We start from the raw sequence: 12,133 nt of genomic DNA, 5'->3' as shown, positions 1-12,133 counted from the left end.
ACGCAGACAGCGGGTAAGGGGTTAACACAGAGTTTTAATTATAAAACAAAACAAAAACCCACAAGGGAGTAAAATAACAAAGATATAAACATGACAGATAAACAGGAACACAGACTAACTAAACTAGACAGGACTAAAAAATAACATTTAAAAAAGATAACATTAAAGAGGTGTGTGTGAGCTCGCAAGCACGATGTCAGACACTATAATATTCTCTGGCCCCCTCACTGCTTATCGTGGTGATGAGATTTATAGCAGATTATCATCACTAAATGGCTGGTTGTCTGAGTGGTGCCTGCAGAATGATATAGTTTTTATAAATAACTGGAAGAGTTTTGAGGGCAGACCTGACCTGTTGAAACGAGATGGTCTCCATCCCTCCTGGGCTGGGGCTTCCATCCTGTCTAGAAATATGGCAAAAAGTCTTAATGCTAATGCTAAAGCTTGACTCGCTGGGGCCCAAGTCAGGGAGCAGACAGAATGGCTTAATCAACTGTCTGCTTGCCGTCTCACGTCGCAGAATACACAAAATGTACAACATGTAGTAATCCGTTCTCCCAAACATCACAAAATAGAGACTGTGTCTGACCCCCGGATTAGCAAACATAAAATAATGCGTTAACCTCTTGAAAGTAATTTAATAAACATTAAACAAATTAAACATGAACAAAATACAGATAATCAACTGTTACGACTCGTATTACTAAATATTAGATCTCTCTCTAATAAAGCACTTTTTGTTAACGATATGATAACAGATGGGGAGACAGAGGGGGAGGTGTCGCAGCACTTTACAATAACTCTTTTAGCATTTCCCAGAAGTCTCATTCTAAATATAATTCTTTTGAAGTCATGGTACTTCATGTTTCAACATCTAATACTAAGGATAAAACATTTTTAAAATGTATTCTGGCTATTGTATAGGCCTCCAGGGCACCACACAGATTTTATTAAAGAATTTGGTGGGTTCTTATCAGAACTAGTACTGGCCGCAGATAGAATCCTTGTCGTTGGTGACTTTAACATCCATGTAGATAACGATACAGATGCCTTAGGAATGGCTTTCAAAGACACTCTTAACTCCATGGGCGTTAGTCAACATGTGTCAGGACCCACTCACCTTCGTAATCATACTTTAGATTTAATACTGTTTTACGGTATAAATGTGGACGACGTTAAAATCCTTCAGCAGAGTGAAGACATTTCGGATCATTATCTGGTATTATGTTTGCTTCACTGGCCTACGGCTGCAAATAAAACTCATTGTTACAAATATGGTAGAACAATAACTTCAACTACCAAAGATGCGTTTCTCGATAATCTGCCCGATTTGTCTCAAATCGCTAGCATGAGAAATAACGTTGAAGATCTTGACACTACCATTGAAAATTTTAATTCCACCTTCTCGGTAATGCTAGACACAGTTGCTCCTCTACGTTTAAAGAAGATTAAAAATGTCAGTCCCACACCGTGGTATAATGAACACACTCAGGCTCTAAAGAAAGCAGCCTGGAAAATGGAGCGCAACTTTAAGAAAACAAAATTAGAGGTATTTCGTACAGCATGGAAGGATGGTATTCGAAAATACAAGAAAGCCCTAAAAATTTCCAGATCCGCCTACTTTTCATCACTAATAGAAGAAAACCAGCACAACCCAAGGTTTTTATTTAACACAGTGGCTAAATTAACAAAAAATAAATTGTGAGTGACATCTGATACTGTATATCAGCAAAGCAGTGATGAATTTATGAACTACTTCACATATAAAATCCAAGATATTAGAGAAAAAATTATAACAATGCAATCAGAAGTGAAACCAGCTGAACAAACTAACTACAGAGCCCATAAGGAGATAATGCAATTATTTTATACCGTAGATCAAGATGAGCTGTCTAAAATCATTAGATCATCTAAATCAACAACATGCATGCTAGACCCTATACCTACAAATCTACTGAAAGAGATGCTCCCAGAAATTATAGATCCTATTCTTGGTATTATTAACTCATCTCTGACATTAGGACATGTGCCTAAAGCATATAAGGTGGCTGTTACAAGGCCCCTTGTCAAAAAAACCCAACTCGACCCTAGAGAACTAGATCAAATCTACCTTTCCTATCTAAAGTTCTGGAAAAAGTAGTTTCAACTCAATTATGCTCCTTCCTCCAAAGGAATGACATCAATGAAGAATTCCAGTCTGGATTTAGAGCATGTCACAGTACAGGACTGCTTTGATCAGAGTTACAAATGATCTGCTATTGGCGTCTGACCAAGGTTGTATCTCGTTATTGGTGCTGCTAGACCTTAGTGCTGCATTCGATACCATTGACCACAGCACACTCCTACATAGACTCGAAAATTACGTCGGCATTAAAGGAATAGTTTTGAAATGGTTTAAATCTTATTATCCGACCGTTTTCAATTTGTAGCAATTAACAATGAGGTGTCACGCAAATCGCAAGTCCAGTACGGTGTACCACAGGGCTCAGTCTTAGGGCCTCTGCTCTTCGCATTATACATGCTACCTCTAGGACAGGGGTTCTCAAACTTTTTGGGGCCAAGGACCCCTTACAGGGGAGAAAATTTTCCTAGGACCCCCTTATAATCCTCATGCCGATTAAACATACAGTATGTTTACTGACATTTGTACTCCTAGATGCTGTAGGAATTATTTATATTTTAAACTTTTCAATATAAATACTTAAGGCGAGTGTCATAGAAATGAACCTAAATTGAATTTGAATAAATAAATGTTAATACCATTTCTATACTTTTAAACACAGGGTCATTTTTATTCAGATTACATTTTGACCTCACAGCATTTCTAATTTTCAAGTAACAGAGCTTTCAAAAAATGAACAGTAACAAGACCGGCAAAGTCCCAATGAACACAGTTATTTTTTAAGTTTCATGGCTAAAGCACTTTGAGGAATTATATAAAACCAACAATTGAAAAATCAACACATTCTCGAGGAAAGGAATAAGTATTTACACGGTAGGGCCATTCAAGCCTTATAAGGATGACATATTTTCAAATTTGCCCTCTGTGCTTTTTCTGAAGTTGTGGCCAGGTTCACCAGTCGTGTTTTCTGAAGCATGTATTCCTCACTCTTTGGGCGGAAAAAAATCCACTGTTTTGTCCTTAAGCCCCGGGTGCTTCGTCATTAGATGCCGCTTTAGCTTGGCCGGCTTCATGGCTTCATTAGCTAGCACCTGAAGACACACAACACATTTTGGTCTTCCGTCGCTGTTCTGAATAAAACCAAGCTCGAGATAATTGTCGACATATCTTCTCAGATTAGCTGTTTTGGGCTTAGCATCACTTGATGAAGTGGACGGTCTTAAATAGGCATCCATCGCCACTAGCTAGCTAAACATCAGCAGGAGCTGTGCTAAGTGCGTCCTGAGCACTTAGAACCATGTAATGGTTCTGCCACGAGACCAAGAAAGACATGACAAGAGAGGCAGAACCATGACATCACTTGCACAGTGTGATATATTTCATGCAGTTGTGTACTTACATTATCCCAAATGTTCCCAAGAATGTGCAAATCCAGAGAAATTCCTATTTAAAATAATGGCCCATCCTTTGTATCAATGACTTAATATCCGCAATAAAATACAATAATACAATAAAAAGTTAATAAAAAAAATTAGGACTTCAGAGTACTGGGCAAGTTTGGAAGCTTTTGAAATGGCCAGAACATTTCTGAGACATTTAAAGCCGGCACAGTCTTTTTATATGTGATAGTTGCAACAATGAAGCGATAGTTACCTTGACACACAATATGGAATGTGTTGAGCAGAACCTTAAGAAAAATACACTTGCATAGAGTAGATTGACAAGTTGCTTTATTCAAATGAAGTAATCAACAAATACTTAATAACCCAACATAAAACACTTAAATAAACTGCCATTGTGTGGCAGCATTTGTAACGTCAAAGCATGATAATTGCCTATTTGTTGCGTTTGCTCTTATCGTCACCTTCCATGGGTTTACTTTTGTGACACCGCAATCCCGGTCGGCCAGGGCGTATTTGCATTGTGGAGCTTGTGGGGTTTCTGTAATCATGGCTCAAACGATCTAGAATACGCAATAGGGATTCATTTGTAGCCTGTGTGGCCCTGACTAGACTACCCAAGGACATAATATTTATCACTATCACTTCTGTGTGTCCGCAAATTTTTTGCATAGATCCAGATTCTTCCTCAAGCCCATTCACCAAGCTTGGAAATGTCTCTTTTAAAGCAGTGGTTTGCATATATTGTTCCTGTAGTAACTTCAAGTCAATGTCAGCGAGCGGAAGTTGCGAAGTTGATGATTGATCAGATGTAGAACCAGATACTGGGACAGTTGAAGTCTCCGCTGGCTCTGCACTCAGCATTATGTCTGGATCCAAACTGTGGACAGCTAAGGACGCGTTTCCTATTTTAAAAATTAAGATTACATAATATAAAATTAGAATACAAACTGGATTATGGTTATGCAGAGATTTTAAGATATTTACATTTAGGCTACGCATATAGCCCAGTTCTGTACCTTGAGAAGAACTCTCCTGAATATGTTCCAGCGAAACAAATCCACCGACCCTGGTTACTGCTCTCCATTGAGCGACTGATGGACAAGTTCCTCTAATGGTGTCAAGGGCATTTCCTCAACAGGACCACCACCTGTCTGCTTCGCCAATGCTTTATTAAAAGCAACCATCTCCTTTGTACGTCTCCTTAGGTATAGCCATCTTTTTTTTATTTCATCAGCGGATGCGCCTTTCCCCCTATTGCATTTACCTTGCCCCTAATAGAGTTCCAGATGTTCCTTTTGCGAGCAGGTTGGACATTACTATATTTATTACACTCCCCTACTAACACATCCAGTTCTTGAGCAGAAAACTTCTCTTTCTGCTGCCTCTCATTGGTTCGTGTTGCCTGTGTCTCCATGCTGTTTCCTGAGAAAAGAACATCCGTAAAATGTATAGGCCAATATATACGTGTTTGTCAGATTACGTTTAACAAGATGCGCCTGTGTCGTAAGTAGATCACTCGCACCTGATGGCCATTGGCTCTGCGTATTTTCAATGCTGCACTAATTTCGCTGCACTTGCTAGATTACGTTGGTCATTATAGGAATGAGATATTGCGCCTGTGTTTTTTAATGTGCGTCTTGTTAGTAAATCACCCGCAGAAAATTCCACTCCCATCAGCGCTTTTTTGAAATTGCTTAGTCGCGCTATTTTTCCCTGTTTAGAAAAACTGGCCCTTAGTCTTTTATCATCTGCCACCTTCCTCTTTGTCGAAGAGACATCTAGATGTCGGAGAAAAAAGAGGTAAAACAAGGAACAGTCAAGTTTACAGTGTCCATAACAAAGTAAATCGTGAATGACCAAAACTTTACAGAGCCTGTTTGTGGTTGAAAGCAGTGACATATGTAATCCATGTACAAACCCGATTCCAAAAAAGTTGGGACACTGTGCAAATTGTGAATAAAAAAGGAATGCAATAATTTACGAATCTCATAAACTTATATTTTATTCACAATAGAATATAGATAACATATCAAATGTTGAAAGTGAGACATTTTGAAATGTCATGCCAAATATTGGCTCATTTTGGATTTCATGAGAGCTACACATTCCAAAAAAGTTGGGACAGGTAGCAATAAGAGGCCGGAAAAGTTAAATGTACATATAAGGAACAGCTGGAGGACAAATTTGCAACTTATTAGGTCAATTGGCAACATGATTGGGTATAAAAAGAGCCTCTCAGAGTGGCAGTGTCTCTCAGAAGTCAAGATGGGCAGAGGATCACCAATTCCCCCAATGCTGCGGCGAAAAATAGTGGAGCAATATCAGAAAGGAGTTTCTCAGAGAAAAATTGCAAAGAGTTTGAAGTTATCATCATCTACAGTGCATAATATCATCCAAAGATTCAGAGAATCTGGAACAATCTCTGTGCGTAAGGGTCAAGGCCGGAAAACCATACTGGATGCCCGTGATCTTCGGGCCCTTAGACGGCACTGCATCACATACAGGAATGCTACTGTAATGGAAATCACAACATGGGCTCAGGAATACTTCCAGAAAACATTGTCGGTGAACACAATCCACCGTGCCATTCGCCGTTGCCGGCTAAAACTCTATAGGTCAAAAAAGAAGCCATATCTAAACATGATCCAGAAGCGCAGGCGTTTTCTCTGGGCCAAGGCTCATTTAAAATGGACTGTGGCAAAGTGGAAAACTGTTCTGTGGTCAGACGAATCAAAATTTGAAGTTCTTTTTGGAAAACTGGGACGCCATGTCAGCCGGACTAAAGAGGACAAGGACAACCCAAGTTGTTATCAGCGCTCAGTTCAGAAGCCTGCATCTCTGATGGTATGGGGTTGCATGAGTGCGTGTGGCATGGGCAGCTTACACATCTGGAAAGGCACCATCAATGCTGAAAGGTATATCCAAGTTCTAGAACAACATATGCTTCCATCCAGACGTCGTCTCTTTCAGGGAAGACCTTGCATTTTCCAACATGACAATGCCAGACCACATACTGCATCAATTACAACATCATGGTTGCGTAGAAGAAGGATCCGGGTACTGAAATGGAAAACCCATAGAAAACATTTGGCGCATCATAAAGAGGAAGATGCGACAAAGAAGACCTAAGACAGTCGAGCAACTAGAAGCCTGTATTAGGCAAGAATGGGACAACATTCCTATTCCTAAACTTGAGCAACTTGTCTCCTCAGTCCCCAGACGTTTGCAGACTGTTATAAAAAGAAGAGGGGATGCCACACAGTGGTAAACATGGCCTTGTCCCAACTTTTTTGAGATGTGTTGATGCCATGAAATTTAAAATCAACTTATTTTTCCCTTAAAATGATACATTCTCTCAGTTTAAACATTTGATATGTCATCTATGTTGTATTCTGAATAAAATATTGAAATTTGAAACTTCCACATCATTGCATTCTGTTTTTATTCACAATTTGTACAGTGTCCCAACTTTTTTGGAATCGGGTTTTGTAGTTAATTGTTTAAAAAAACTGAAGCCATTGCAAGGGGCTCTCTTTCTCGGCGCGGCAGCACGGTGGCCCAAGTTAAGGAACCAAGTGTTGAGTTTGCTCCTGTGGAGCTCCATCGGGGCACTCCACTCTAACCCCAGGTCCTGCGCAGCCTTGGTCAAAATCCGGTTGAGCTCATCATAAAAGGGCATGGGACCCTCGACCTCAGAGCTGTCCTCAGCAGACTGCGCCCAGTCCTTCTCGGAGGCAGCCAGGGATATGGTGTCATCCTCATCTGCCGATCCCCCGAAGAAGATCGATTCAGAAGCCCCTGGTGCAGGACGCAGAGTCTCCGCAGCAAACTGCACTGGCGAGCATGGAGAAGGAAATGTAGGAGGTGCTTCCGGCTCGCGCCCTCTCTCTCTTTCCGGTTGCACACCCACCAGCGGCTCGTTGGTGGCAGTGGGGCGCTGCTTAGCGAACCCGCCAACTGCGACGTTGCGCCTGGATCTGAGCACCCGCACTGGAAGATCTTCACAGTGCGGGCACCCTGACCCGGCGATTGCTGACTCTGCATGAGCAAGGCCCAAGCAGAGGACACGGTGCTCATGCGTATCGGGATTTATTAGCTTTGTGGGGACTTGCAGAAAGACTACAAAGCTATAATAACGACAAACTATGTGAGATTGAATATTTAACAGAAGATAAAAATAAATATACGTACACTGTAAAACTTTGATGTAAATTTACAGCGAATTTCAACAGTACTGTTCTGTATTTCTGTTGTACAGTGTCAAACTGTAAAGTGCAATGCATTATGGGTGATTAAAAAAACAGTTAGAAGGCACTTTAAGAGAATGCCATGATTTACAGGATGTCACTGTAAACTTCACAGAACATCTTGGGAAGTTGAAATAAACAAGCAGCTTAATTTAAAAAGAAAAGCTACTCCTTTTTAAGACATATGCAAAAGTTTGTTTTCACGGCTTGCTTTTTTTACGATGTCAACTGACAGCCATTCTATATTATGGCAAAAAGACAACTTCTCAGCCTTTTGCGAGATCCAGCACTGATTAAAGTATCGGATAAGGTAAGTCACCATTTTTATTTTAAGTCAAAATATTTTATATATAAAGAGAACATAAAACCAATTGTGACATTTCTTGCCATGAAATGCTTGCATTGTTAGTGTAACGGAGGCAGTAAGTAGTGTGACATCTGCGGCAGCGAGACGCTAGAGCTGCGGATCTCGATATCCAAGATGGATTGACCGTCGGTTCAGGATTCGAAGCCTGCTCCAAGCGGGCTTTGCAAGGCCTGTTACTGTAAGGGTGTAACTTTGTTTTGAGTAATGGGGGGACCCAAAATGGGAGAAAATGTTTTTGATTTGAATCAAGTTTCCTGCATTTACATACGTTTAGGCACTCTGGTTATACAAAATCCATTAAATAATCAAGTTATTTATAATGAAAATTCTGCCCAAAAATAATAGTAGGCTACTAAACGGTGTGTAAAAAAAGATGTCTTACTTTATTGTCTAATAGGGGCCGATCACCAAGCATCATTCAAATAAAAAATTGTTCACCACTTACGTTTTGTGTTTGAATAAAATTTAAATAATGTGAGACTTAGTAACTGCTGTACCTGAAAATGTAAAATAAATCACTTCTTGGACAGGATGTTCAGAATAGAAAAAGCTTTTATGAACTGTGTATGTTAAATCACTATTTTGTAATATCAATTGCAGATAGACAACAGCAAAATTCATACGTCTATCGGTCATCATAATCTGTAATTATTTTTTTGCACAAATGTCACTTACAGTAAGTCATTTAGAAACATTGCAAATAGTTAAAGTCAGAATGTAAAAACAAAGAAACTGAACCACACATTAGGATGCATTGTGATCCATGTGATATTATGGTTGTATTCAGGTGCAAGACTGAAACCCATGAGCAGTCGGTTACAATTGTCATTTTTAACGGAGGTGGAGGTTCAACATTCTTGCTCTTGCTGTAAAATAATTTAACTGTAGTGACTAATGTAAGGTAAGTTTAACTTTGTCTTTTGTATTGTTCACACTGGCAAAGGAGTCATAAAAGATTTATATTTGCAATGTTGTAGGCTATCTTAAATTAGCACATGTCAGCATTTATCCCGTTAAGCCTAGATTAGCATTACAGCCACATTGAAGATCATTTAACTACAGTATACTGAGTATAGTGAGAGTGCGTCCATGCGTTCCACATTGGCCAAAAAATATACACCGGGGTAGTTGCACCAGCCGTCCGTAAGTTCCTTCTTAAACGAGAACGTAGCTTGTTCGTAAGCTCTCCTTAAAGTATTGCATAGTCGCATAATATGACGTTTACCTTCAATAGTCCAATAGCAGCCTTTAAATTCGTGAACAAAACGTTGTGTTGAAATGTTGTGAATTTCAAAACGTTTTTCATTTTACCCTATTTTACCTCATATAATAACAGTAAAAAAACGTTTTTATTAGCCTAAATATAATACCTAATCATGAATAACGTAATGGGTATTTCATAAATATTTCAAACTAAACAAGAATAATAAACAAATGCTGATTAAAAAGAACACAACATAACAAAACCATAAGAAATTACATGTAATACAGGTGATTTCATTTTACTGCCAACCACCAAAGATGATGATTTTATTTTGACATGCACAACACATGCAAAAATACACACGGAGGCGCGCTAGGACGGGCTCTTGTTAGAGCCACTAATAAAGTAATGTCATCACATAATGTTCTCCATTTTAAAAGGTAAGTGACTGTAAATTTAAATGATGTGTGAAATATTGAATAATGTCGAGTGAAACAAGAGCTTAATTCAGTTAGTTCAGTGAGTCTGCTATTTTATTCCAACAGTTACTCCTGACGGGAGGCTTCCGTTAATATTTATTTTATATGTAATGTTACGCTTCAACTAAGTTGAATGGTGCAACTCAAAAATATTTAGTAGTGCATAAGTTGTAACTTAGTGGCCATGTAAGTCAAAACGTTGAGTTATGCATATAACTACTGTTCCCTGAAGGAGGGAAACGAGGTACAACACATGACTATGGGATATCGCGCTCTTGCGCCATCTACTGAAGACACCTATATACACGCCTTAAAAGGCAAATGACACATGAAGACGTGGGTGGGATTGCCTGCCCACAGCATATAAATACAGTCGAATGTGTCATTCCCTTTGTTCAGTCCAGCTCTTCGCCGAGCTTACGACTGTGCGGGGCCAAGATGTGTTGTACTCCTTCTGGGAACAGTAGTTATATGCATAACTAAACGTTCCCATTCAGTCGGTCCACTCGATACAACACATGACTATGGGACTTGTATTCACGCCCTGCCAAGTCGCTGAACTAAACGTAAGGTACCAGCACCGTCACTTAACCCATGCATCTCACGGAAGCCCTGGCCTGAAAATCCTGCGGTGAGCACGGACCGAGCCACTGTCGTCGCCGTGACATCTAGTCGGTAAAACCGAACAAACGTGTGCAGTGACGCCAACTAGCTGCCGCGCAAATGTCCTCTACAGGGACTCCTCTAAACAGTGCCCATGATGTTGCCATGCCCCTTGTTGAGTGCGCACGCACCCCCATAGGCAGGTCCAAACACCTGCTATAGTATGCAAGAGATATCACCTCCACGATCCATTGTGAAAGGCGCTGTTTGGACAGCGGCTTCCCCCGAACTGGATTGGCAAAACATACAAACAGCTGATCTAAGGAACACGTGGCTTGCGTCTGCTCCACATACCTACGCAGAGCCCAAACCGGACACAAAGCACGTAGTTTCTAGTCCTCCCCGGAGTCCACAGAAATGGTTGACAGGGCGGGCAGCTCAATGGGGAGTGTGTTATATGTCCCCGACAAGACTTTAGGTGTATACGCTGCGTTTGGGCACAGCGCCACCTTCGACCCATCCAGAGCAAACTGCATACATGAGGGATGCACTGACAGTGCGTGCCGATCGCCCACGCGCTTCGTCGATGCCAGCAGCAGTGCCGTTTTATATGACAGCATTCTTAGATCTAAAGAATCCAAGGGTTCAAAAGGGGGTCCACACATAGCCTCCAGAACTGAGACCAGGTCCCATGACGGCACCATTGATTTTACAACGGGCCTCAGATGCCGTGCCCCCTTCAGGAACCGAACAGCGAGTGGGTGTGCACTCGGGGTAGCACCGTTGAGCTCCAGCAGTCTCAATATTAAATGAAAACGGACCCGTTTGCCCAGCTGAAACTGAGCCAGGCAGCTGTGAAAAACCTCGACCCTTCGTACTGACAGCATAGCTGTGTTCTGTAAGGAATCTATCTCCAAACCGAGATATATTATCTGCTGCTTTGGGACCAGGGAGCTTTTTCGAGATTTATTAGAAACCCCAGAGCCCGCAAATGGGAAACAAGTGCTTGTGTCTGTAACACTGCTTGCTCTCTGTTGTCTGAGGCCAGGAGCAGGTTGCCCAAATAGGCGAACACTCTCATACCCTGACGTCGCAACGGTGCCAGTGCTGCCTCCATGCATTTCGTAAAAATGTGTGGTGCTAGGGACAGCCCGAACGGTAGGACCTGAAATTCGTAAGTGGCCTCCTCGAAGGAGAACCTCAGAAACTTCCTGTGCCCCGGGTAAATTGAGATGTGTAAGTATGCATCGGTTAGATCCACTGATCTTAACCAATCTCGGGGATGCAAGGAACACAGAAGATGCTGTGAGCATCTTGAATTTGATTTGTCTGAGATATTTGTTCATTCGTCTCAGGTCTAGGATAGGCAGTAAACCCCCGCTCTTTTTCGGAAGGAGGAAGTAACGGCTGTAAAACCCGTCTTCCATGTTCCCCCGCGGAACCACTTGAATTGCTCCCTTCTGGAGGAGAGCACGGATTTCCCCTCTCAGCACAGGTGAATGTCTTTCTGGGACTAATGTTGTGATTACCCAGGGGGGGCAGGGGGGGGCGCGAAAGAAACTGTAGTCGATAACACCACTGGATCGAGCGAAGCACCCATGGTGCTGGGGCGCATGCGCGCCATCGTTCTAGGCAGACAGCGAGGATCCCCGTCATTACTCGGGGAATCTCCGCATCCACTTGCCCATGATGCTGTGTATGAGACATC

Source organism: Triplophysa rosa, linkage group LG1, assembly GCF_024868665.1.
Source record: "Triplophysa rosa linkage group LG1, Trosa_1v2, whole genome shotgun sequence".
NCBI classification, from domain to species: Eukaryota; Metazoa; Chordata; class Actinopteri; order Cypriniformes; family Nemacheilidae; genus Triplophysa; species Triplophysa rosa.
The sequence above is the reverse complement of the archived record's forward strand: the minus strand, read 5'-3'. Positions refer to the sequence as shown.